Source organism: Podarcis tiliguerta, assembly GCF_965153285.1.
Source record: "Podarcis tiliguerta genome assembly, chromosome: 11".
Lineage (NCBI taxonomy): Eukaryota > Metazoa > Chordata > Lepidosauria > Squamata > Lacertidae > Podarcis > Podarcis tiliguerta.
In genome coordinates this window covers 28,326,782-28,353,958 of record NC_139544.1, presented here as the reverse complement: position 1 = coordinate 28,353,958, position 27,177 = coordinate 28,326,782, and the positions used below count along the sequence as shown (strand labels likewise).

Below are 27,177 nucleotides of genomic sequence, written 5' to 3'. Positions count from 1 at the left end.
GTCCTTCATGGAGCAGAACAAAAACAAAGTAGGCTGAGGCCTTTTTCTAGTAAGGGTCCAATCCTGCTGGTTCTGGAGAAGGCAGGTAGGGTCTCAGATTTGGAACAGTCAGCTGCTGAGTTCTTTAGTACAGTACTTCCCCAGACCTGAAATCCGCTGAAGTTAGTGTTGGGTGTCCAACACTGCATGCATAGATCAGAACCTTTCATATTTTAACACTGACTTCTCAGCAGGATATATGTCATCCCCCCCCCCCATGTGATAGTTTAATTTGAGGGTTCAACCCACATCCCCTGTGAGGACCGAATTTGTGCTGAGGAACCTGTTTTCAATGCTAGGGCTCAGCCAAGGAGCCTTCAGGTCGTGATGATGAAGAGGATGTCTGATCTCTCTCACCACTTGAGCAGCAGTAGACATCTCCCCGCTGGAATTCTTGGAATATGTGTGCAGATTTAACACACAGCTTGGAAGCCGAGCTGAGTGCTTGAATTTCTGCTTTACCCTTGGTTATAAACCGTGACTCTGAGTTTAGGAAAGCAAAGGAAAGGCATACTTGATAGGAAAGTTCCTTGATCTGTCTAACTATGGTGGAGATACAAAGACTCATGCCAGCTCTTTGATCTCAGCAAGAGTAACATACAAATATGTCTCCTCCTCTAAGGTGAAGAGGAAGAAGAAGAAGTAAGAGAATTAAGAAAACAGCCCCGAGGGCATCAGTCTAGCACCCGAGGAAAGCTCATCACAGGTTAAAGGATAGTCTGGGAGGTTTAGAGGTTCCTCTCTCTCTTTACGTTCTCCCGCGCAAACCCACTTAGTCTTCAGTACAAGCTGAGTTGCACTTCCAAGAGGAATTAGCCAGAAACAGTTCACAGAGCTGAATGTTATTTTCCAGGAAAGCATTAGCCAAGCAAAGGCGTCTTTCTTTTTATACAACACTGCTTTCTTCACAGGACCCAGTGTCTAGCTCCAGAAGCCACAAGTTTCATCTGTAATCCAAAGCTAGACGTATCTTCCAGTGAAATCCACATTTTTGTTCAGGGGGCAACGACAAATCCTGAAATTATATTATCTACATTACAAGAGCCCTACTGGATCAGACCAGGGACTTGCCAAGTCCAGCATCTTGTTTTCACAATGGTCAACTGAAGACCTGTGGGAAGCAAGACATGAGAGTAATAGCCCTCTCCCAGTGTTGTTCCCTGGCAACTGGTAACTCAGGAGTATACTGCCTCTAATCTTGGAGATAACATCATGAATAGGAGCCACTGAGAAGCTTGAAATCAATGGATTTGTTCAATCCCCGTTTACAGCTACCTAAATTAGTGGTTGAGGATGCGGGTGGCCCTGTGGGTTAAACCACAGAGCCTAGGACTTGCCAATCAGAAGGTTGGCGGTTCGAATCCCTGCGAAGGGATGAGCTCCCATTGCTCGGTCCCTGCTCCTGCCAACCTAGCAGTTTGAAAGCACGTCAAAGTGCAAGTAGATAAATAGGTACCGCTCTGGCGGGAAGGTAAATGGCGTTTCCGTGTGCTGCTCTGGTTCACCAGAAGCAGCTTAGTCATGCTGGCCACATGGCTGTACGCCGGCTCCCTCGGCCAATAAAGCAAGATGAGCGCTGCAACCCTAGAGTCGGCCACGACTGGACCTAATGGTCAGGGGTCCCTTTACCCTTTACCTAAATTAGTGCTTGCTTTCATATTTTGTGGTAGCAAGCTCCATACTTTAATTATGCCATGTGTGAGGGGAAAGTTCTGTATGTCCCACCATTCAGCTTAATTGCATAGCCCCAAGTTCTCATATTTATGAGAAAAAAGAAAAACATCTCTGTCTACTTTCCATTCCCCATGCCCATATTTGTTGTCTTTTTCCTGTACAATAAAGCCCTTGCCTCATAGAGAAGTCACTCTGCACTGATAACTTTGCTTCTTTGCTGTTCCTTTTCCATGCCATTTTTGAGGTGCAGCATCCAGAACTCTATGCAGTATTCCATGCATGGGTCACACCATAACTTTGTATAATAAATGCATACTGGTACTTTTATTTTTGATCGCTTTCCTAATGATCACCAACATGGAATTTGCCTTTTTCACAGCTGCTGCTGCTGCTGCTGCATACTTCACCATGACCTCAGGATCCCTTTCCTGGTCAGTCACTGCCAGCTCAGCCCTCATCCATGTATATATGAAGTTAAGAGTTATCAGTCTTATTATAATCATTATTAATTATTAGCCTAATGTGTATCACTTTATACATAAATTTAATCACATTTGCCATTCTATCACCCACTCACCCTGTTTGGCAATCTCCTTTTTGAGATCTTCACAAATGCTTTTTGCTTTTACAACCTCGAATAATTTGTTGTCATCTGTAAATCGGGCTGTGAATCTGCTGCAATGTGCGCCAAGCCTAGGGGGCACTGCAGGGTCTCTAGTGAGCTTCTGCTCATTAACCACACAGGTGTTCTGTTGGACTTGATGGTACCTTTCCTGATCTGCAGTATATGTTTTAACTGAGCATCCATTTACTGCAGTTTTGAATGTTTCTCTCAGGTGTTCTGAAGAAATTTGACTGATTTGGCTTCCTTGTTCAACTTTTCCACTAGTCACCTCCTCCTTTTTCAGAAATTTCCTCTTTTGATGTCCAAGCTATGTTGGACATTCTCAGCATTTCTCCACTTACATATTAACTGAATTTGACCATTATTTCCAATTCATTCAATAACATGCTTCACACCAGGTCCTGGATGCCACTTAAAAGTCATCACCTCTCTAGTTGGTTCCATGACCGACACAAAGTGCTCTGGGTGATTACCTCTTTGTTGTGAACTAGAACATGCATTTACCTAATGGATGTATGATCAGTCACCTGTTAATGCAACACTTTCTTCTTTGGATACCTTCCTGAACTGATCCTCCATCTCAAGATCACCTTGAGTATTTTGTTCAGGCAGGCAATCTTACATCTCCAAGAAGCTGATTATTGTGGGGTCATATTGCCAACCATAGTGATTCTATGGTGGAATCTGCCCCTTTGTTTGACTCTGTGTCTTTTTTACATACAGAATGACATTGCCTCGAGTATACATACAGTTTCAAACTATTAAACATGAAAAAGAGAGAGGCATGTGGCCAGATACATTATGAGAATGCATGGGAGAATTGTTCCATTTACCACATCTCTTCAGATTCCCTAGCTCCAATCACTAGGCTGCCTGTAATCCTGTCAAATGCCATTGTTTGTGTTTTGCAGTCTGATACTGTGCATGTTAACTCAGAAGCAAGGATGTGCTATAAGGCTTTCTTCCCAAGTTAGTTCACCTAGGATTTACTTGCATCTTAACCAAGCTTAACACCATTTGCCCACATTCTTCCTAATTTTGTCTCTTGCTTCCCTCCCTCTGTTGTTTCCTCCATTGCTTATTTGTTAATGTAAGCTCCTGGGAGGCAGCGACCTGATTATTTTTGCCTGTGTAACACCTGCCCACTAAAATTAGGCAGCCGCCTTCACTGTTTCCTGTGCCTGCTAAGAACATTTTTGTTTTAGCAAGCCTACCCAGACACATAATTTCAACATGTGATTTTAGTGTGTGTTTGTTTGAAAACTAATGACTTTATTATATTTTGATGAATTTTAATTTCAATATGTTTTTAACATTTGAGTTTATTGATATTTTTATGGATATTTTTTATGTGAACCACTTAGAGATTCTTGTTAATTAAGTTGGAATATGAATCTTGTAAAATAAATAAAAGAGGAGAAATAACTGCATTAATGCTACTTAATAATTTGTTTGGAGGTTCTAGCAGGGGAGCGCAGCTATCGTATACCCTTGACCGAAGAACGGTACACTCCTTCTATCTGGGATGGTCGTCCTCTTCCACCAAGCGCACAGCTTCGGGAGGGACGCACATGGAGCGGTGAGGGAGGAAGGGGACACCCGCCTAGCCAGCCAGATCAGCCGAATCAACCCTGGCGATCAATGGGGTGACAGATGTCGCAGCCAGATCGCCCTCACATCCACAATGCCCAATCCCCTAAATGTTAGTTACAGGGGGCACGTTAACAATTAATTTTAATTTTTATATTTAAATCCTTGTCATTGTCATATTGTCACTTGTATTTCTGATATTTTTATGATTTGTGATATTTTATGTGATGAAGCTGGTCTGTGACCGTATTAATAAATTCATTCATACTTAATAATTTGGTATCTTTGCAATAAAAGGAGGTAATGGTCAAATGTAGTAGCAGCTGAGGCCCCAGACCTTTAATGGCTGCATCCAAGAGTGAATGGCGTAAGTGTCTCCACTTGGTGACAAAGTACTGCAAGAATGAAGCAAATTGTCCCTGGAACATGCTCCATCACCTATACAACGATGGTGGCTCCAAGGCCCTTCTCTTCTCTTCTCTTCTCTTCTCTTCTCTTCTCTTCTCTTCTCTTCTCTTCTTGAGACTTCTGGTATTACTGGAAAGTTCTGACAGAGAAAGGCAGGCACTCAAAACTCACACTTTCCTACCGAAGTCAATAGAGCTTCTCTAGATTAGGTAAATAATTGGTTGTGGTCAGAAGCTTTTGTTTGACAACAGCCAGCTGTAGTGGTAATGTAATAAGGAACCATAATCCACTTCGCCCTCCCTGTAGTGATGTGTTAGCTACACTCCTCCTTGACCTTTGTCTGTCTGCTCAAAAGCCCCACCTAGTATAAGTTCAGTCCTTGCAAGTATGCCCATTATTTTTCAGACAGAACTTGAAAGGCCTCTCCCCTGCGTCCTGTTATATATATATATTTAAGTAGGACAAACAATGCTCTTTCGGTGGTCTACGCCAAAACAATGCACTACGCTATAACTTCTCTTGAGATTGAAAGTCTGAAGCAAACTAAAATCCATTAGTGTTCAAACAAACACTTTGTCTCAAGAGGCTTGGCTGGTTTGGGTGCAAAGCTGGTGTGAATGTCCGCTTCCCTAGGGAGGGCAAAGTAGGGGAAAATATATCCCAGTGTGAGGAGGGGAGTGTGATGGACTTCACGCTATGCTAAGCATAGAAAAGGCCCCTTCAGTATCTGATCCAGTATCTGTCAAAACATCCAGGAGGCAGATCTCTTCTAGCAGACACTGCTTGGGAAAGGAGGGGAGGTCACACAGAGAAGGAAACTGCAAGGGTCAAAAGACAGTGAATAATTCACCACTGGAATAGCAAATAGAAGCAAAGCCTGTCTCTTAACTTCCTCTGTCAGTTAGAGCTCTTATCACATATCCAGCCTGTGAACCAAAGCGCTTCATGGTCAGGTCTTATTTTCTTTTCTTTCTTTCCTTATATAAGAAAAAGAAAGAAAGAAGACCTCACCTGATTGGGCTCAGAACTCACATCAATTCACACCCATCTGGAAGTTTCTCCCAAATGTGTGCGAAGGGGGCTGTTTACAGCAGCTTTCTAGTGAGCAAAGTGCACTCCATATTATGTCCAAGGACATTCTCTTTTTTTAACCTATCATTTCACATGATCTGGAGCAGAACCATTTCTAGGATTCAAAGGCTAGCTTCAAGGCTAGTCCCTTAGTTCAAATTTCTATCCTGTTCCTAAATTCCTAAAGTTTACTCTCATTTATTATAGCTTATAAAGTCATCTATATTTATATTTGAGAGAGGGACAGGGTGGGGGAGAGAAAGTGAGCGCTGACAGCACAATTCTATACATATTTACTCTGATGTAAGTCCCATTAAGTTCAGTGGCACATACTTCCTAGTAGCATACTTCTGTGAGCTCATAACTCAGTCTGAGCCAAACATTTCCCACTAATGATTAAGCTCTCATGTATAACACAATGGAAAATAATGCCACTTTCTGACAAAGCTTAATGTTAAATGTAGCATAAAGCTGCTACCACCTCATTCTTGCTCTTATTAGTAACCTCCTCCACCTTTTTACCCTTCAATGCACTCTAAGCAGCAATATTGCACTGTGGCAGAAATAATCATTTTTGAAAAAATATTTTCCTTACACATCAAACAAACACTTTAAAAAGCAGATTAAAACCCGATCCCAGCCAGCATAATATATATCACCAAAAGCCAGACAAACAAACAAATGCCTAAGCTTTGGTAGATCTACATAGCAAAGGTTTTGCACAAGCCTTCTGTCTGTGTGCATGTGATGTTCTAACTGGGCACGGAGACTGTCAGTAAGATGGAGCTCTTACGGTGCAAATCCTGTTTTTTATGAGTGGTATTCAACTAAGTGTTACTCAGAGTAGACCCAGTGAAATTTGTAAACAGAAGCTATGATCCATTAATTTCAATAGGTCTAGTCTGAGACACTCCTAGTTAATACTATCTCAGGTCTACTTAGAGGTAAGTCCCATTGAGTTTAATGGGGCCTAGATTGCAGCCTTACTTCAGGGATTGTCTTTGGCCTTTCAAATTTCAGTGTGTGTGGCCAACACTTGGCAGCCCCTGCCCCTTGCCTTCCATTTTGTTCAACTTTCATAGTTGGGACACCCTGCGGCACCCCCTAGACTCAGCGCCCAGTGCAGTAAAGCCTGTTGCATTGCCCTAAATCCGCTTCTGCTTAGTTGACAGAACATATTGTGGTGGCTGGTGCTCATTCAGACTGGTAGTGCAGAAGGGGGGGGGGGAGATCAAACAGTATGTGGAATCAGAGCCAGAGCAAACAAACAGAGCAAACAAGTTCCACTCTAGTCCTCATCCTCCTCTCCGCTGAGTGTTGGCTCCTCTTGCAACACTGAGACCAAGGAGGAGGACACTGATAGGCCATGCTATCCCCTGGATTGATTGTAAATAAGAAGATAGGTCAACAGGAAGACAGATTGAGGCTGGTTGGGCAGTGCTTCATACAACCTAATAGAAGCAGCCTCCACTGTGCGGTGGCATAGTGGATCCAAGTCACTTAGGGTTAACTTAAAAGCATTGACCTTGAATTCTGCCTTGGACACAGTAGGAATGCAGAGCTAATACTGGAGGCTTTCTCAAACTCGGCCCTCCAGATGTTTTGAGACTACAATTCCCATCATCCCTGACCACTGGTCCTGCTAGCTAGGGATCATGGGAGTTGTAGGCCAAAAACATCTGGGGGGGGGCCAAGTTTGAGGAAGCCTGTGATACTGGAACAGCAACATTATCATTATGCTGCCGGTGACCCACCAACCTAACCCCATTGGGAGAGAGACAAGTTTCCAGAACAGTTCTACACAAGCTGAGACCTTTTATGCAATGTGACCTAAAAGGTTCCATAGGCACGCCCAAGTAAGATTCTGAACCTGGAATCAAATCCTTGCCCAATCTTACTTGGGACCAGTAATAGTCTCTCTGCTACCATCTGAAAACGAAGAACTGTGGCCTAGCTCACACCACAAGGTCATGCGGAAAGCAAATGCTCCTCATGATCCGAAAGCTCTCTAACCCTTCCAAGCCTAAAGTTTATACCATGCCAATAAAAAGTTAAGGTACTGTTTTTTAGCATGAAAGCCTTAAGTGATCTGATTCCAGCATACAGCCACCCCATCTAATATCAACCAAGAGTGTCTTACATTAGGCTGAAAGCATAATGCATTATGCATTATGAAATGCATAATGCAGGGACGCAGGTGGCGCTGTGGTCTAAGCCACTGAGCCTCTTGGGCTTGCCGATCGGAAGGTTGGCGGTTCGAATCCCCGCGACAGGGTGAGCTCCCGTTGCTCTGTCCCAGCTCCTGCCAACCTAGCAGTTCGAAAGCATGCCAGTGCAAGTAAATAAATAGGTACCGTTGTGGCAGGAAGGTAAACAGTGTTTCCGTGCACTCTCTGGTTTCCATCACCGTGTCCTGTTGTGCCAGAAGCGGTTTGGTCATGCTGGCCACATGACCCAAAAATCTGTCTGTGGACAAATGCTGGCTTCCTCAGCCTGAAAGTGAGAAGAGCGCCGCAACCCCATAGTCGCCTTTGACTGGACTTAACCGTCCAGGGGTCCTTTACCTTTTTTTTACTTGAAAGCAATGCAAGCTCTCTGAGCCCCTCAGCCTTCCTCCCTTACTCTCCCAACCTACCCCTTTCCCTTTCCTCTTACCTCAGCAGTGGCATAATTATAGATCTTGCCTTGAAAAGCAAAGGGGAAATATAGCTTCCTCTTAATTTCTTCAGGAATAGCTTAAGTACTGCAGGGAGCAAGAGGGGGAAGGCAAATGCTGTCTGCTGACAAGGGGCTCCATAGGAGAAAAACAGAAACACACAAATGAGTCCCTAAAATCCACACTTCCTCCCCCATACACCCCTATGCTGTTTGCAAGATATGTTGCAGGCAATTTGATTAGTGCATAAAACTGAGCATTTTTGTCCCCTTGGACTAGCAGTAGCATCATGGATATAGCTGCCATTGAATGTTGGCCTTACAATCCTTACCCTGGCTTACCTATGACTCTGTGCACAGAACTTAGCTTTGGGTTCAAATCCCTGTCTTAATTGCAAGGCGGGGTTTAACTCAACCAGTGTTCATAGAGGTCGATCTCCAGAACCTATCCACCCTAAGGCTCCAAACCAGTCACAAACAAGAATGCTTCTAAATATGTGCAAAGTGCATTTTCCTCATCATTGAGTATCTAAACTCACTGTTGTGAGCCCTCCCCCCCGCCCCTAGCCTTAAAATACAGGACTTGCCATTCACAAGATCAGCTAGTCACTGAGCCTGAGTAAGTTTCCAGGATGCCTTTAAAAATTGCATATCATGACACCACAATAAGAGAAGCTATCTGTGTTCAGCGAACTATTCCTCCCTTGCTTATCACAATCTAATAGCCAAATAAATGAATAAATCTTTAAGGCGCCCCAGGACCCTAAAGACTTATAAACAATAGTTTTGGGACCCCTTTCAAGGCCTAGAGGAAATCCTATTGTTGGGGCAGATGAGATAATGGTGTTTTAGCCATGATCCACAACAACTGTTTTCTTCCCACTGGGGATAGGCTTGTTGAAGAATGTGGTCTCACCCCTTCAAGTCCATGCTGTGTTCAAGTTTTTCATCTTTAAAGAGCTGCCTAATGCAAGGACCTGGAGAAGCTCTTGGGGTCGGGAGAAGTATGCTAATTGGGAGGGCCTAATTGCTTCAAGATATTCCGGAGAGCCTCATTGATGGGCTTGGCCTGTTCCTAATAAAATGAAGAAGCAGCACGGACTTCAATCCCAAAAGCAGGAGGACTCCTGGAGTTTCCACAGGCGAACCAAATGACTTCACCTAGCCCCTTATTCCCCCCTCAGATGACATCTTGAGGGAAAGCAGACTCTGTTCATCCTCCAGAGTCATAAATTGGCTGTGCCGAGGCCAGTAAATCTGGATTGATTTAAAAAGGCTTTTTCATCCTCCCAATCAAATGAAGTCACTGTTAATTAGATGTTTTTTGTTAACAGTGTCACTCCTGCCTATATTACCTGCTCACACATCAACCGGACTTATTACAACATCTGGCTCAGCACTTTGCTTTTATTACAAGGAAGGAGATATTCCGATCGTTTTTGATAGAAGCAGGTTTCAAAATCTCTTGGCAGCGTTACCAGAAAGAACCCTGGGCTTGCTGGTAACACAGCCACTGTCTTATGAGTGGTGCAACACAAACAGAAGCTGCACAGCTTAACTCTGAACTAAGTGTTTTGAAACAACATTTAACTCTTCAGCCTATGTTCACAATCACTAGCATAGCTTGGAAAAGAAAGAAGAATGGTTTCACCTATAATCATGTACTGGGAATGGTGGGGGAGGGTGCCACACCTGAGCTATCAAAATAATAAGGGCAGTGATGGGCAACCTGCAGCCTCCAGGTGTTGTTGAACTTCAACTCCCATCAGCCCCAGCCAGCATGGTCAATGATCAGAGATGATGGGAGTTGCAGTCCAGCAGTTTCTGGAGGACCACTGGTTCCCGGACTCCCTTTAAAGGGTGGCTTAAGGAGCAGTCAATTCAGATTGAGGCTGAAATCCCGTACAGCCCTACTAAGGAGTAAGGCCCACTGAAATATCTTGGAGCCTATTCTGAGTAAACATGCTTTTGCATGTGTTAGACCTATTCTTACCTATACATCTTTATGCTATATCCACAAGACTGAAGCCCTTCATTGGAGCAGCCCAGTCCTATTCATGTTTACTTAAAAGTAAGTCCTGCTCATTTCGACTGGACTAACTCCAAAGCAAGGGTGCAACGTATTTCAGTCCTAGAATCCTTGATCTGGAAAAGACCTGAACTTTCCTGAGTAGTCTGTTTAAACACTGGGATGCAAGCTTAAGGAGATATTACTCTGCTGTATTGGCTGGCATCTATAAATAGCACAGAATATATTATGTCAACAATATTATTATGTCAACCTAAGCTAATGTCAAACAGATTGCAGAGGTTAGAAGCGGTCAGTTAATCGGTATGATGACCCAAAAGGCTTAATAAGAACAGGTTGAAAATACTCTGAGCAGTCCAAGCTCTTTCAAATCAGTATGGAGTGGATTGCACCCATAGCTATTTAAATGGGATTTTAATCTATAAAGCAAAATAATAGAGAATAAAAACCTGCCAAACAGGACACTGTTATAAGCCATTTCCTGCTCTGGACAATCCTTTCTCTTGTGGGGAGGGGGTCCTCCTAGTGAATAAAATAATAGCCATGATTTCTTTTTGGAGTTTGGGAGCCTATCTACTCTACATTAAAAATGCTCTTTCAATATTGCTGCATATTGCGTAGAGAGATAAAATGACATCTCTTGTAGAGTGACCTACCTAGTTAATCGGTTAAAAGCATGATAAGTTGAATGACTCAAAATATTTCCTACTTTGCTGTGTGTATGAAAGTCTGGTGACAGGTAGCTCAAAATGCTTGGTAGGCCAAATTATGGATTATAACCTTTCTAAGCAAGATTTATGGCATATTCTCCTGTGTAAACACTAGGTGTTCAAGGTAGGGAGGAAGAGATTGTGCATTTAAAAATTAAGACTATGTACAGTATTGCAAGTTGTCCATAAAAAAGCACCAGCATTTTTTGTGTTGGTTTTCATTTTTTAAAAAATCTAATCTACCTTTCTGCACAGTGCCCAGCCAAGGTAGCTTACAACATTTATAATATGACAATACCAAAAAAAATACAGTTTTCAATCCCTTCTCCAGATAAACTCAATCAACATACTCAGTCAGCAAATTAAAACACTTTTTGCAGAACTATTTAATGTTGTGCTCAGTTATATACATATATATATGTCTTGCATACTTATTGTCTGTTAATTGCAAAGAAGATGTTTTCAGGTTGCAATCCTTGCCCAGCAGTAAATCCCACTGAATCCAGTGGGAATTATTTCCATTTAGATGTTCCTGGGATTTCACAGAAAGCCCCCTGCCTTTCTCAATAATCTTCAAGGAGGCCTCAAACAGGCCAACTTTCAGATCTCAAGAGTCTTACAATCCACCAGGTGCAACATAATAGAGGTTAAAGCCAGAAACGGGAGTGTGTGTAACACACACATTTATAATCTGTACACACACACACCTGAAAAATCTCTATGCTTCAGGCCTGGGAGCTGGCAGATCAGAGTGACCATCCCAGAGAGGAAGGACACAAAGTGTCTGCTAAGGAATCCAAGTAGGGCTGCCAACTTTTTTTTCTAGCATAGGTCTTTTGTAATGACCCAGAGGCAAAAAAATAAACAGGTGGAACTGTTTCTATCACTCCATCTCTGTGTCTGGAAAAGCTCCACCTGCCACTTAGGTAATTGTTGAAGGCAAAGGGTGTGGGATATATTATTACTAGAGCAATCAAGTACAACATTTTCCTGTTGCCTAGAATGGGCACACAGGGGAATGCGGCTCCAGACAGGGAGGACTTCCTGCCATACCTGCTCTGGAGCTTCCTCCCCCTGTGTGTGACCAGGGTAGATGGGTGTGACCCTAGCTGACCAGATAAAAGGGCTGGCCATGCAACCATCTCTCTCATGGACTCTTGGACTTTTAGTCTTCGACTCTCGCTCTCCTGGCTCTTAGCCAATGCATGGCTCAACCTTCACATAGGATGGAGTCCACAAGCAGAAAGTCTGAGATGTAGCTCAGGCTTCTTCTCACTGGAACCACAAGATAAAGCCTGCCTTCAGATTACTGCTGTGAATTGAATATGAGTCAAACTTTATTCTTACTTTTAAAGAAGACTATGTTGTGTTATTATTTTAAGAGGGAAATAAAAAGGGAAACTTACCAGGAACAAGCCAGACTGGATTGCTTAATTAAAGGATTCTAACGAATCATCAATTCGCTTCCAATAAGTTGCAAAGGGAATGTGCTCTGCTGTTTACTCACTAGCGTGAGTGAGGAGGGATAATATCAAAACAATATATCCTCTCCTACCTTCCTTAACATTCTCACAAAGGGGGCCTCCCAGGAAAAAAAGTGGGGGCGGGTGAGAAGTAAATGCCTCAAAAATTGGAACGTCGCACAGTCTATCCCCGCAGGCTAGAGAAATAAGAAGAAAAGGCGAGGGAGAAGGAAAGAGGATGGGGAAGAAAACGGAGAGTGGTTCTTTATTAGGCTGGCAGGGTTAGACACAGCCAGTTGTTGGTTTTCGAAAAGAGAAGTGGTATCCCCAGCATTAAGCCCTGTCCTTTGAGTTTACTTTGTGAGGAAGGGGTAGCGCGCTCTGCACGCGCCTACGGGCATTCGCCGCTCCCTGCTCCCTATCCCGGGTCTGGAAGCGCGCTTTCCTACACAGCTGAGCCTCCTCCACTCCTTAGAGACAATCTCATGGAGCTCAAGGGGCCGATTTCGAAGTTCAGCTTCTAGGGGAGCGGGGGCCGCCAGGGTGCAATCCAGAAAGAAAGCTCCATTGAATGCAAGGAGAAGCCGACAAGGCGTTGATGGGCATTTCCCGGGTGATGCTCCTCCTCCTCCTTGGGGCTGCGCAAACCTCCGAGGTCAGGTTCCCAGCACGCGCCCCTTCCCCTTTGACGGGGACTCTAGAGGCTTCCTCCTGCTGGAAGGAACAAAAGCTTGGGCCCCTCTCTGCTCTCACCGCCCCTAAAGCTGCTCTGCCCCCGGCCCCGTTGACCTCTCGGCCAAGGCCTGGAGACTCCGCAGCGGCATGATGTGCCTGCTGCCTGCCAGTCTCTGTAACGCTCGTCCAAAAGAGGCTGCGGAAGTTTGCTTGGAAGTCCCTTCTTTTTCTAGTAGGAAGCCGGCTTGAGAGGTCGCAGCCACGCGACCCGATTCCCCACGCGCGTCTCCTCGGAATCAAGTGCCAATGAGTTCCAGGGGATTTACTCCCGAGGAATGGTGCGTGTGGTTAGTAGGGCAGAAGGCCAAGGAACGTCCTCAGACAGGCTCCCAGAAGGCGGCCTTGCCCTGCCTGCTCTCTTGCTTCGTGGTTTATGGATCCCAGCCTTCCCCCCCACCCTCTCTAGTTGCTAGCACGCTGTGCCTAAAGAGCTGTCCTTTCCCCCAGGTGGAGAATATGCTTTATTAGTTTCATAAAGGTCTCCGTTCGCCGGCTCTCCGTCTTTTTCCCCTTTCTTCCCCTGCTCCCGCAGTCTGTTTTACAGGTTCCAATCTAATTGTGCCTTATGAGCTGCAAAACAGCCCAGAAAGCCTAATCATAACAGAGAGCGCTCTTCGCCTCTCCTTACCAGCCGGTGTTCTCCAGATCTATGTCCCAATATACACCTGGACAGGCGCAGATCCGTCACCCAGGCGCGCCGGTTACGGGTGCATCGCGTTTAATGGGAAGCTACGCTTCTCTGCTCCGACGCGCAGGGAGGCAGGTGCGGGAGATTCGCTTCTGTTCCAAGTTGCTCGCCGTTCTCCTTCTCCTGCCCCAAAGGCCAGAGACTTAACAGCGGGCCCGCTCAGAAGCAAGTTCCACGGAACCGAATGGGGCTTACTGCCGCCCAGAGAAAAGATCTCAAAGCTACAACGATCGCCGCAGGAAATCCCACCCGCAGGCAGGAGAATGAGCAAGAGGAACCCCAAAGACATCCCACATTTTGACCTGAAATGATACACGTTGCCATCTAATGGGGCGGGGGGAGCTCCTTAATACCATTAAGTCTAGCATTACCCGCGCTTGCCCTCGGTGAACCTTGCTTCTGAGTAGAAGGTGCATAGGATCGGGACGAAAGCTGCCACTCACGTCCCCGCTCAGCCGGGTCCACGAGAACTTGAATCAAAAGGAGGACTTCAAAGTCGACCTTTCTAGTTTCACTGCTTCAGAGAAGCGGTTCTGACCAGGCCTGAGTCTTTACGGGGTCGAAATTAAACCAGGACTTCGCTGGTTTACAATGTTTATTGCCAGGATTGCTTTTTGCACTCAAAGTCGAGACGATTCCAGATACGGAGGATCACTACACTAATGAGAAACTGAAATGAATTAAATCGATACGATTCTAGTCGTGCACGCGGGACATATACAAATATAGCCGCCTCCTTTTTTGTTGCTGAAATCATAGCAAACTTGGTTCTGCAGCAGAGAGAAAATCCACACAGGGGATATTTTAATGTACATGAAAGGGAGACGGGGATCTCTCCTTTCTGACACATGGAGTCAAACACTCTAGAATCCAGGGATGGACAGAGCTCATGAATGGGAAATGGATTCCAACATTTGGAGTGTTGGATCGCACGCTTAGAGTGCTGGCGAAAGGGGCGAGAGCGCGGACAATTTCTGCAAAACCCAACCTTACGGCCTTCCTTTAATCTTACTCCGAAGTCAGCTTTTATGTTAGGAGGCTTCCTTCCATGTAAGCGGGCACGGAAGCTGTCCAGTTAACGTCACTCTCTCAGGACAGAGGTCTGGTCAGTCTGAAACAAATCCAAGCAACTATAAGGCCAAAAGCAACGAGATGGGGCAAGGGAGGGAGAGAGCCAAGGTCTGCATTTCTGATGTCGAAAAGCAGAGAAATGCTACCTTGCTATAATTTAAAGAGGTTTGGGTTGGGGGGGGAGGTTTCCGTCTCCCTTCCTCCCACCCCCGTATAACGTGAGAAGCGAGCCAGAACTCGACCTTAAACGCCCGGCTTTATGTGGGCAGAGCTGACACGTCCCTAGGTAGGGATCTAAACTGGCTCAACCTGGATTGTGCACCACTAAACTGGTTTCCCCATTAAACCCCATAGGCTGAGCGGATGGGAGTTGTAGTCTAAAGCTGATTGGGGAAGCTCCAGGTTGTGGGAAGCTGAACTAGATCCCTGCCCCGGGTGCCGGGGCGTGTGATACGGGGTCTTTCTGCTTCGGGGATCTGAGAGATGCAGATGAAATTGCGACAGTTGGAGCTAAAACACCTGCGATCGACTTTAACTCCCTCTCTCTGCTTTCAGAAAGAACTCGAACATGCGAGATGAAGGTTCGGGTCCATTGGAAGCATAAATCGCTTCCGCAGCTCCCGAAGCAAAAGCAAACAGACAACAGGGAGGGAAAGGTCGAGATTGTGCGTGACTTTCCTGGAGGCCCTGATCCCAGGACACGTTGGGCGCCTTTAACATATATTACACGGTGATTCTTAACATCCCCAGCCAAAACACTTTCAGCCCGATCCTATGCAGAGTTAAGCATCCATTGATTTTCGGTGAGTTTGGGTGCGTCTAACTATATAGGGCTGGACAAATTCACTTGGAAGCAATAACATCGATTCCAAATTCCAATAGCTCTGGTTTCCTAGTAAGTCTTGAAGATCTGGTTACTAAAGAGTCAGGACGTCAACATTTCATCCGCGGGAGCGCGGGGAGAGAAGAAACTGGACTGAGGCAAAAGGAAAAGTTTAACAAAGCACACAGGAAAGGGAAGGTGTTAAGTTTCACTTCATTTTCCTTGCGAGATGTGGGAAAGTAACAGAGACACGGCGAAGAGCGATGACCTCGCGCCGGAGTGTTTACCTTCCTTTATTCTACCGCTGTAACCCCTTGGGCGACATCTGCATGAACACACATGCACACTTTTCACATACGTGTACACTTTTACCTATGTGTGTGTGTGAGAGAGAGAGAGCAATGTGTTCGCTAAAATAGGGCAGAGGTACTGCATGCGGTGTGTCTATATAGCAATATGTATATCTGTGCAAAGTTATCTCCTGTGCATGTCAAAGCAGACCCGTGTGCACAGTATATAGGGGCTCCAGTAGGAATGTACGTCGCAGTGGTGTCAAAGGGGTTAAAATATTGCGGGGGGGGGTCAGGCAATCCCCGCATCACAGAATCGATCACAAGATGCGGCGCACAAACACCATTTGAATGGTGGCCCGTCCCCCTCAAATCTTTTCTGGGGGGGACGAAGGGACCTCGGCCCCTAGCAGTTGGCTCCTGTGGTATGTAGATAGAGAGATAAATAAATACACAACACAAGCGAGTAAACGCTCCAAAAAAGTATTGGACATAACACACTAGAGACAGCTGCAATCTTCTGCTCCCTTGGTTGGGAGAAAGTTCCATTGATCTAAGTGGAGCCCTGAGGAGAATTGCAACCAGAGCGAAGAGAGAATTTCGGTTTCACAAACACGCGTTCTGTTAGTTTCTGTGACTGGTGCGCTTCTCAGATGCCAAGAAATGCAGGCACCTGTGTGTGTGTGTATATAGAGCTTTGTCACTGATCGTATACTAATAGGCGAAGCTTGGATTTGGACTGCGAGCACATCGCAGTCTTACGCTCTGCCAAATCTTTATCAGTTTCTCCTTACCTACGCTGCACTCTTTACTCTTGCATATGACCGTAAGACGTTCAGGATACGACGAAGTGCCGGAGGATCCTATTGCATGCTTGCTCGGTATCCAAGCCATAGGGAGACTCCCTCCCCGTGGAACAACATCCCAATTCACTTTGTCTTTTCCCCAACCGAAGGACAGTCGGCTAGCAGTGAAACCTCCACGCCACCACTTGAAAGGAGTGAGATCTGATCCGGCTCTGCAGTCGCAACCTCGACTTCACGCCCAGCTAGCATGGCCTAAAGGTCGGCTGCTGGGGGGAGAGGCCGAGCGTAGGAGAGAGAGAATCACTCACCACCTTTGAGTTTGGGAAAGAAGGATGAGCGGACCCCTGCTTCTTTGTATCTCGCCTTCCTCCGGTGGAGCTCAGTATAGTACGACAACCTTGAGAGGTAGGCCGGCTTGAAAGACCGTCATTTCCCAAGACCAAAGAGCTTCTCGGGCCTTTATCCCCACCCTATCAGTCTCCTACCATTTACTTTCTCGGTTCGCACTTCCCCAATAAGTTTATTTACTCAATCTTAAATTCATTGCCTTTAAACACAGAAACACAAACTCGCTCCCTGCCTCCCTCTCCCCTTGTTTGCGCAGATCATCACGTTCCAGGGACAAATTTGTTTCCTACGAAGACCACTTTTAAAATGCTCCTCTGCAAAGCGATGCCATGTCACCCGTGTGCGTGTGCTTCTTTAAGGTACATTAAAGGATCATTGCAGTCTCCCTGTGAAGTCATTACGCCTTTATCCCCACCAATTAACCACACCTCAGAGGGCTGCTATTAACAGCTACATTGAGCTTAAAAGTGAGGTATCCCATTTCAGAGAGATGTCGTGATCTCGCTCAGGAAATCCCAGCAGGCAGCCAAAAACGGAGCTCTGACTCCTGATCTCTGCCTTAACAGGTCTTTAAAATAAAATAAAAAAACACCACTCCACGCAACCCCGATAAGGGGAGAATTAAATATACTAGGGGAAAATCTGAAGGCTAGAAAGTTCAGAGGTAGAAGGTTGGAGCGGGAAGGGTCCTGGAAGAACTTGCGGAACAGCTTGAAATAAAGGAGAAAGAATTTCAGGTGAAATTGCAGATTGGGAGGAGATCGTTTGTCTCAAAAAAAAAAAAAAAAGCAACTACAACTGAATTGTAAATTAGCAGCAAGCGCTGATTAAAAGGCAAATAAATGCACGTGCACACGTTTGTGACTCTGAGAACTATCCAATCCTCCTAAATTGGTTTTGTGACATCCGATTTCTTATCTCGCTCTCTTTCTCATCACACAAAACAGGAATGAAACCCCATTGATTTTCGGTGTGGGTGTGACTTCCAGGTGTCACAGGTGGGTTGGCGGGGAGTAACAGAAGACGTGATGGGGAAACTCGGAGAGCTTGAGGAAGAAAGCAGAAACCCTCCTCGCGCTTCTCCAGCAACTCTGCCCAGAATTTGTCTTGAAAGAGACGGGGGGAATCTCTTTCTCTTTATCTCTCTCCTAGCTCGCTCACGTACACACACACACACACCCCAAAAGAAAGAGAAAGTGTGGGGAAATGCCCGGAACAGAATGTTGCCGGTCAGCAGCGTGTTCGAAGGCAGAGGGTCTATTCCCTGCCACTTTGCCTCTGTTTCCTCTTCTGAGTAACCCATGAGGTTCCAGGTTAAAAAACTCCCCCCAATGCTGGCAAGCTTTTTTCTTTTCTTTAAAATAGTAACAACAACAAGCCTCATCTGAGTCTTCTGCTTCTATCCCGGATACTTACCAGCTCTGTGCTATCGCCTTATAATAGCACTCTTATATAAACTAGAAAACCAACTTTCTGCTGTTGGGTGGGTGATATTGCTTTTTTGGGAGCTCTGAACACCTTATGTTGCTCTTTTTTGCCCCCTATGGCATTTCTCTTACTCGTGTCCTCGTTCTTAAAAAAACCCCAACAACTAACCCATCCAACGGCAACAGGAGTCCTCACTCTTCCCGCCTACCCCCACCCTTAAATGAGGCGGATTTAATTTTCAATATTTGGTACACAAAATTTAGCCAGCCGAAAGGAGATTAATTTTCTAGAATAATCCAATTAAAAGATTTCTAAACTAATCTTTTGGGGTGGGGAAACAGGCTGGGGTGGGGGAAAGGAGGGAAAGTGATTTATGGCCGTGGTTGATTGAGAAGACCGGACGGCTCCTTCTGCGGCTCTCTTAAAACTAAGCGCTCGCATCTGAAATTGACCAATGTCAGACAACCCTCCCTCCCAAAATTCAATTATCCCAAAGCAGTATGCTTTGAAGATTGATTTGTACCCGTCCTCACTCCAGTGGCACAAACCCGGTATAAATCCCCTACTCCGGCTTGTGGGTCGGGCCGCTTGTTTGCATTGTCTTCCCGGATGGGTTTAATTCAGATGTTGCATTGGGGAAGAGAGTCGCTTATCACTCACACCATTCTTCCCCTCAAATCATAATGTGGAAAAGGAGTTCGTGCTGCTTACAAGCCCCATGGACTTTTTTTCAAGTGCTAATAGATTTATGGTCTCCCTTTTTTTTCTCCCCAACGCCCATCCACAGTAATTAGCACATATGTTCTAAATAGATGATAGTTTTGTGAGCAATAAAGCAATTACCCATCGGTGGAGCTGACAGTTCCTCCAACTAAACTCCAACCAGCAGCTAATTGGAAAAGTCATTTCAGCTCCATTGTCTGCAATTAGTCTTGCTAAACTACTGCACCCCAAACTAGCCGGTTTGAGGTTTATTTATTCATTTGCATTTGCATTTGCAAGCGGTCATCGCACCAAGCTCAAACTTTTCCAGAGCTTAGATCAGCTTTGCAGATTCTCTTCGACTGCCTTGATTTTCTCTCTCTCTCTGCCATTTCTGCCCCTTCCCATCGAAACCGAGAGGTTCAGTGGTTCCCAAACATTTGTTCCTTCTGCTGCGGCGGTTTGTAAAAACAATATTTCCCCAGCCACTCGGGAATGGTGATCAGTGTTGCCAAATGGAGGAGGCTTAAATGCTGCTTCTAAGTTTTGTTTGATTTTTTTTTCCTCTTCGCCCTTCTCCTTTTCAATTTTAACTCTGCATTGGGGGGTTGCTTAGGGGGTCTTCGCTGTGGCCCCAGAGCACTAAATCAAATAAATCAGATGTTCTGCTTAATACACCGCCGGTCATTTTCTTTGTGACAAATGGGATGATTGGAATCCCAGCTCTCTCTCTCACACACGCATGCATTCAGCCAGGAATTCCGGATCAGTTAGCAACGTTTATGTTTACTTTTGAGTGAAGAAAATGAGGCCGGGGGTAGGTGAGGGAACAGGCGAAAAGCCGACCTCCCCGCTCCTTTCTGTTGAAGATGGGGAGGGGGGGAATTAAGAGGGTCTTCCTGATGAAGACTTGTGCACAGTGGGGGGAAGCAAGGCGTTAAAAGTGACGCCTGGACGCGCCAGCGGAGCTTCACACGGAAGATCCGCCAGGTTTCTCCGCCACTTAATTTAATCTTCGTGGCACTGGGCCGGGAGATGAGTTGGGGCTTCCCGCCCCCGCCTCTCCGAAGCCCTAGGGTCGAAGTCAAATGGGGAGCTCTTGCTCTGACCTGCAGCCTTTCGGAGGCGTTTAAACGCGAAGGCGCTCCAAGGAGCGTGGTGGCCAGGAGGTGGCCTTCAGGGAAGCCCGGTTGGCCCTGGGAGGTAGGAGAGATTCATGGGTGGGAACGGGCAGCCCCTAGCAACCATGCCACTATTCGGAAGTATTTCCAGCTTCCAAGCATCCCTGGACTCTTCAGACAGCAAAGGTGGCTCTTTCTAGTCGGAGGGGCAGCAGCAGTAGTAGAGAGGTATTTCCCGCCCACTCCCTGGCAAAGGGATTTGGAAGCTGCCTCTGAAATGCTCTTGGTTCCTTGCAGCCAAAGCCATTAGGCTATTAATAGGAAGGCCTTGTCTTTTGATGCAAAGGAACAAATAATTCTCTCTAACCAGGTTCTTTTTTCTTTTCTATTTCCCCAAAAAAGACACATACTCATCTCCCACACAAGGGTTTGGGGGGGGGGATAAAAAAATCGTTTCTGAACAAACAGGGACTTGGCTTTCGTGTCTTGTGGGTTCAACTTTAGCTTAGCATGACAGCTATTGGGAAGCAAGAGATCGCTCTCTCTCCGCCCGCCCCCTTATCAGTTTATTTCGGATTCACTGGGTGTCCTCAGCAGCAGTGGACGAAGCAGGGCCTCGTGCGAAGCCTACAAAACAAGTCCGGGATCTGGAGTGCGGATGGACGCTCTTTTTTTTTTTTACTCGCCAGACCAACAGTTCCGTCCTAGCCTTGAGAAAATTGTTTCGGCTCCCAGGGACTTTGCAAAAATGGGAGAGGCGGGAAGCCTCTTCGAGGTTTGTTCCCTGCTCTGGTTTCCTTTGTATCTGTTTGCCAATGGGGAGTGGTGGTTGGAGGGGACATTCTATTTTATTTACGGAACGAGTCCATCAATGAGGCCGAGGGACTCCTTCCATCCCAACCCTGCTTGCTGCCAGGGCGAAATGCAGGCAATGGGAGCAGGCAGCGCGCCCCTCTCGCCACCTTCCGCGTCTCCAACCGAGGCGCACGCGGTGGGGATCGAGGCATTCCTCCGCTCGCCGCCGCCTGGCTTGAGGCCTAGGCGCAATCATGCAAGCCAGTCCCCTCCTTCCTAGAGTGAAGGCATTTTCGAGCCTTGCCCCACTTTCTTTCTATGAAGAGCGATTAGATGGCGCCTATTCAAAGCTGCTGATCCAGAGAGAAAAGAGGAGTAGATAAAAGGCGATTTCAAGTGACCTCTTCGTCCTTTTCACACCAACCTGAGTCCCCAGAATAGCCGAGGATCAGCTGGGACAAAAGAGCGTCCCCTCCTTTGCCCTTTCAGCTTCAGAAGCCTCCGTGCAAGGGGTTAACAATAAAGCAGATTTCTCTTCCCCCACCACACACACACCACCCCCACAGCTTTGCCAGCCCCATGTCTTCCAGGGTACTTTTTATGAGCCCCCCCACAATCGCTGCTCTCTCTCTCTCTCGCGCGCGCGCGCACCCCCCCCATGCTCCCCATAGCCAGCTTCAGTGTGGCGCGATTCTTTATGGTCTGCTTGAGCTGTTTCATTGACTTTTTTTTTTTAAGCCCAACTTAAAAGTCCTCCCGCCCCATCTCCTTAGCTGCCTGAACAGGCCTGTAATAAACACATCTCGACCCTGACAGTTTAAGGGAAAAGTCAGATTTATTAGTTATATCAAGTTTAGGAGGAGCTCAGGGTGATGCTCACACCAGCAGCCAAGCCTGGATTCCCTCCCCCACCCTTTGACACCCTCTCGGCGCCTCTAAGCGATAACTGAACAATCGGTGGGGCAAATCTTTTATTTTCTTACACAGAGAGAGAGAGTTCTTTTAATTTTTAGCCTGGAAAAGAGAAGTCCAACTGAACTCATCTCCTGATGGGCTAATGCCTATGATAAAAGAAATGGGAGCTGTGACAGGTGACTATTATGGGAAATGATTCTACAAGCCAGAAGATCGTATTGTCAAGACACGGGGGGGGGGACTTCTCTCGCAAGTGTGCCCCCTTTTCATCCCCAGCATAGCCAGATATTAATGTCTACACACGCACGCGCACACCCACACCTACTAGATCTGGGCATCAGCTTGCCTGGGCCTTACGTGTTGCGCGCATGACAAGACTGGTCTCCAAACGAAGGGTAGATCCTCAGAGAAGCCAAAGGGAGACTCTCCAGCGCTGCCATATACACTCATGGAAAGTCCTCACTCCCCACCCCGCTCCCTTCGTGGCATCCGCACACACTTATGTCGCATCGCTTCCCGCTTTAAGATCCCCGCAGCTTTATTTGTGCGGAAAGTCAATATCTGGTTGTGCGAATTCGCCATTTTGCGCAGGGAACGGGGTGGGGAGCGCATGGGATAAGACAGCTCTGACGCAGGAAGGCTGCAGAGCCTGCTGACCGCCAGTTTCCTGTGTCCTGCTAGGATCTTCCGGATCCATCTCGGCCGTGAATCAAGGCACACTATAAAAGCTGGCCAATATGGGTCCCTCTGTTAGCTGGGAGATTCCTGCGCCCCTCGAGGCCACTCGACTACGGCGCCTGGTTTAAGAGGCCCAAAGGACCCTTTCCTGGAAATATTCTCCAGGGAACATTAGAGGGATTTACTCCTGAGTAAGGGCTGTACTGTAAACCTGCAATCCTACCCCCCCCCCTTTCTTGGGAATAAGTCCCCCACTCAGCTCCGTGGGACTTCGTTCCAAAGAAACAGCTGGTGTGGGATCGCGCTGCCCCTGACCTCTGCACAGTTTTCAACTTGTTTGGGTTTCCTGGCTGTTGTGTCGGCAAATCCACGATTTCAGTGGCCAGCTGCCGCCGTCTGCTTGAGAGGAGACCGCCGCACTCTGAAAGCACCTGGTAACTCAGCGCGACATTTCGCTAGGTGCCAAATGGCCAAGTCGAGCCCAGAATACGGCCTAATGGCTCCTAGTGAGGCCCGCGGGGGTTGGCGGGACCTTTGGGAAAGGTATTTTGCTCCTTTGCCTTGCTTCTCTTACAACTCCACAACAAAAGCATAAAGCCAGACTCTCGGCAGCCTATTTTACAGCTTTCATTTTAGCCTTCGACCACTGGCGGGTGCCTAACCGGGAACCTTTGCCCAGGTTAGAGCCCCTGTTTCCTCCAGACGCTCTCCTCCCTTGGCCCAGCTGCCTTTATAGCAAACACGCAGCGTTTTCTCTTTTGTAAGAAAGCCTAGAAGGAATGGTATCCACATATTTTCTTGGAAGTAAGTTTCATGGAATTCAGTAGAATTTACTTTCAAGCCCCAATGGGTTGTGCAGGCATGGGATTCCAAGAAAGGACTGCTTTAAAAAGTAGGTCTGATTAAGATGTTGGAAGTAAGTTAACTAGAACTTATATCACATGTGCACAACGCCAGCCAGCTTCATTTACATTTATGTAATTTTAATATTTTGCTGGAAGCTGCCCAGAGTGGTTGGGAAAACCCTTCCAGATGGGCAGGGTATAAATAATAAATTATGATTATACATTATTATTATTATTATTATTATTATTATTATTATTATTATTATTATGGAGGGAGGATTTGCTGGAATATCTCGTGCGCCTGTGTGCGTGTTTGTTTGTTTCCAAACAGGATTTAAAATGGGAATCATCTCGCACTTGGTCCCCTGAAGTGAGTAAGGACATAAAGGAAAGCGAGTACAGATAAGTTGAGAACTCTCAGGGATCCATCCGGGCACTGGTGAAATCCTCCCTCCCTCCCATGCACACGAATCTGAGCATCCGTGTGAGTGCATCAGGCTTTGTCTAGAGAGAAGCCCCCCCCCCAAAAAAAAAAAAAAATATTAGGTGGCCAGTGGCTATTTACAAACGGGCGCTGTAATCCACTGGGTCTACTTTGGCTGGGATTCTGGGAATGGCCAATTGTGTATAAGATTGGGATGGAGGGGGGGTTGAAATCTGCAGATTTGTGCAGATAACAAACGACGGTCGAGTAAGGGCAGGCGCGCCTCGTTTTTCCACCCGGGCAGGAGTTCCATTGCGCTGGAAGCCTGTGACCCGGCACTAGTGCAGACGGTGAATGCGGCCTACTTCCGCTAGTCGTGGCAGCGGCGTTGCTGGGCAGGCTTCCCTGCCAAGGCCTGGCTCGCTGACAGTCTTGCCCTGCTGGACACCAAGCCCTCGCCAAGGGAAGGCAGAGGGAGGAACCAGCAAGGCCGCCGCCACTACGCACTTTGCTTGAGGAGGGGGCTTTTGGGGGGAGGTGGGGGGGAGGGAAAGAGGTGGGTCAGCAATGTTTACACTGCAATTAATATTTGACGAGGACTGGAAATAGTCCTCGAGGGGAGGGATGCCCCTCGACAGGCTGGCTTCTCTGATGGATCAGGCATCCAAAAGCTGGAAGGCAGAGCTTGTCAAGAGTTCGTCGAAAGCGTGAGCTCGCTGATTTGTGGGGCAAGCGGCCCAGCATGCTGGTAGCGTGTGAAAGTGAGAGAACAGCATTCAAAGCACGCCTTCCGTATGGCTTTCTGGGTCTGTTTTAAGTTGATCTATGTAGAACGGGGATGGCATATGTGTGCTTTAAAAAGCACTTCCCAAATGTCATGTCCTAACGAAATGCAGCTGGATCTCTTACCAGAACGGGGAGTGAGTTGCTCAAAGTTGCTAAAAGAATGTAACAGATTTTTTTCCTCTCCACTTGGGAGAGAGAGTGAAGATCCCTCCTGTGCTATTTTCCCCTATAAGGATTCTCGAATACACAGCCAAGCACAAACACACAGTCAATATATATTATACAGTACTGCACTGAAAAACCACACATACGCCATACACTTGATTTTTGCAAAGGAATCGGGCCTTTGAATTTAAAAAAGCAAAGGTTACTGCAAGCGGATAAATATTTCTGGGTACAGATCATTTCCATCCCCCAGCTAGGCTTTGCTATTACCTTCTCTTCAGCCCATATTTGGTTTGGGTGTTTTACGGAGGGAGGAGGTTTCGTTTTTTAAATGCCCCCCCCCTCCTGGTTCCAGGAAAAGTTCTGACAGACACAACGTTTTCCTCTGGTCCAGTGAAGATGGGTGTCTCCGAAAACAACCGCAGAGAGGAGAGCATTTATTTTCTGAACCCACAAAGTGACTGTAAGTCCCACCATTTCAAATGAACAGAGGTTACTTCTATGTAAGTGTGCTGTGGCTCGTGGTCTTAAGCTCAGCCTGTCTGCATCTCTGTTCTCCCATAAAATGACCTTATCAGATTACAAAGCCTTGGCTGAAACATCGAAAAAGGAATCCTGGTTGGCCCCACGCAGGAAAAAACAAAACCCCTTAAGCGGAGCCCGTGCATTACTTCCAGAATATTACAACCTCGTTGAACATAACTGATCTGCTTTATTCTACCACCATCCCAGTTCGCACGCCTATTGAACACCATGGATGCGCCTTATTTTAAATTCTTCGCACACACCCTCGCTGGTTTGCATCTGAAAATGCCATTCGGCTGTCCTGATATCTGAAGTTCAACCGGTTTAGCAACTCCCCACTGCTTAACCAATTTGCCCATTGCGGCCCAAGATGGGATTCTAAAAACAGATAAGAGACGCGGAAAACCTATGCGATTTCCATGTAAATATGGTTAGGGCAACATTGGGGCTGGCAGTCTTGAGGAAGTTAGAGCTCGCTTCTATTTTTCGGGGCATACTTTAGGCACCGCAAGAAGCTGGCGGGGAAAGCCGGATTTTCCCAATTAATTACATTGTGGCCACATTACTTTTCTTTATTTCCTTTTGCTCTCGGAGAGAGAGGAAAGTGAGCGTTTGAGAGGGAGGGAGAAATTGACAAAGGATTTCTATATTTGAGCCAGCTTCTTTTGGAGAGGTTAAGGATCCCCGCTTGCAATGAAGGATCCATTCATTTCTCGCGGCCTGAATTCTTATCCATTTCCCATTCAAAGACCCAGCCAGATCCCTAAAAGATGGGATTTCCTGAAGGACTCATAAAATTGGCTAGGCTTCGCTCTATTTTCGCTGAATAAAAGCAGAGATTGAGTGGGTTCTGTTTTATACCTATTCTAAGAGAAATGTGGTATCCTTAGGGACAGCAAAGGCAATCTTGGAGTGGGGGAGACAGAACATAATCGGAATTAAGGGTGGGTTTTGTAATTATTTTTAATGGGCCTTTCCTTGTCATAAAGGTCTTTCTGTCTCCCCCTCTCTCTCCTTCGGTGGATCTCCCTGTTGTCCCTTTAATCTGTTGACACTCCCCACCACCACCCTAGATAAACAGGCTGCCATCGATCTTTTCATTAGGTGATCAAATAACAAACAGAGCAGGTGAAAGACAACAGCATTAGCACGCTGACACTCGTCTGCAATCCCTCTTTAGGGGATGAAAAGTCCTGGCATAAACACTCAGCCCCACTGAATGGATCTGTTCACCTCTTCCTTAAGCCTACCTAGGCAGTAGGAGGACTATGGGATTCAGCTCTGGATCTGGACAAGTCGATCCCCGCTCATTCCCATCTGAGGTTGTTCCCGGAGGCAGCTGGTCCCATGATCTTAAGGACTGGGGATGGGGGGGGGTCCACAACATTGTTCAAACAAAAATTATTATTTTTTTGCTACCTCTGCTTCTGCTTCCTAACTTCTTACATCTCTCTCTCTCTCCCTCTTCTCCGCCCCCCCCCCCGCCCCCATCCCTGCCGCCTCTCCTTCAGATGAAATCTGGCGGGGAAATCCCAGCCAGGCCTGAACTGGGTGCCTTTTCAGGGTCTCCGACAAAGCAGGCGAGATGGTGGAGGAAAGCGGAGAAGGAGCGTAGGTGGGGGGTGGTTTGTTTGTTTTTTATTAAAAAAGTTACATTGCCCAAGTGGAACTCTATCAGAAGAGGATGGGGTGGGGATGAGAGATCCCAGCTCCCTGCTGCCGGATGCTGCTTCACAGCGTCTAAAAACCCACCAGAAACACACGTTAC

The 27,177-nt window shown here is 46.6% G+C and overlaps 1 protein-coding gene across 7 annotated transcripts in view; it reads right to left on the bottom strand.

The window, feature by feature from the left end:
- LOC310659997 (uncharacterized protein) overlaps nucleotides 1-27,177 on the bottom strand; it is a gene marked incomplete at its 5' end in the record, with an annotated part of 88,439 nt that overhangs the window by 57,671 nt on the left and 3,591 nt on the right. Inside the window, one exon of one of the 7 annotated variants that reach the window (XM_083404326.1) lies at nucleotides 4,266-4,475. The exons of the other annotated variants lie outside the window; for them this stretch is intronic. The remainder of the gene's footprint in view (nucleotides 1-4,265; nucleotides 4,476-27,177) is intronic. 7 annotated transcript variants of the gene reach the window in all.